The following is a 987-nucleotide window of genomic DNA, read 5'->3' as shown; positions in this document are numbered from 1 at the left end:
AATCTGAATTTTATAAGCGGTTTTTCCCTGTTTTGTACCGAAAGGACAAGGGAGCGGATTTTGTCAATCTGAGGCAAGGGAATCTGAACATTAGCCAAGTTTGACAGCTTGTTGCATTTTGCACCACACATTGCCGACAGTGAAGAAGCCAAAGCCGATCAGTTCATCAACGGCTTGAATCCCGACATCTTCACATTGGTAAACACTGCTAGACCTGATAACTTTGCGGATGCCATGAATCATGCAAAGGGAGCTGAAGCGGGTTTGTGGAGACAGAGAGGGAATCAGATGGTACCTCAACAGCAGAGACAGTCTCAGAACCAACCGCCTCAGTATCGGAATCAGCCACCTCAGCATCAGAACCAGCAGAAGAGGTATGAAGGTGGAAGCAGTGGGGGAAACAAAAAGGATCAGTACAAAGCAAGAGGGAAACAGTTCAAGAGGCAGGGGAACAGTTCTTCTAGTTCCAGTGGTTCCAAGTAGTTCGGTTCAGAACGGAGTTCTGGATCATCATCCTTGTATTGCCTGATATTTCGGAGTTGAGTCAGCGTATTCTCCGAGAGGTTCATTGCAGTCGGTTCAGTGTTCACCCTGGAGGCCGTAAGATGTATCGCGATCTGAAGAACCAGTTCTGGTGGAAGAGAATGAAGAGCGATGTTGCGAGGTTTGTATCTCAATGTTTGAACTGTCAGCAAGTGAAAGAAGAGCGGGAGCGACCCGGTGGTCTGTTGCACAGTCTATCTGTTCCTGAATGGAAATGAGATCACATTTATATGGATTTCGTCACGAAGCTACCGCGATCCGTTTGAGGATGCGATGCTATTTGGGTAATGATCGACCGATTGACGAAGTCTGCTTGTTTTATTCCGTACAGGATGATGTATCGTCACGATCAGATGGCTGAGTTGTATGTCAGCAATGATGTGAGATTGCATGGGGTGCTGAAGTCGATCGTTTCAGACCGAGACCCTACATTCACTTCGCACT

The sequence above is a fragment of the Henckelia pumila genome, chromosome 4 (assembly GCF_033568475.1).
Source record: "Henckelia pumila isolate YLH828 chromosome 4, ASM3356847v2, whole genome shotgun sequence".
Lineage (NCBI taxonomy): Eukaryota > Viridiplantae > Streptophyta > Magnoliopsida > Lamiales > Gesneriaceae > Henckelia > Henckelia pumila.
This window is presented reverse-complemented; position numbering follows the sequence as displayed.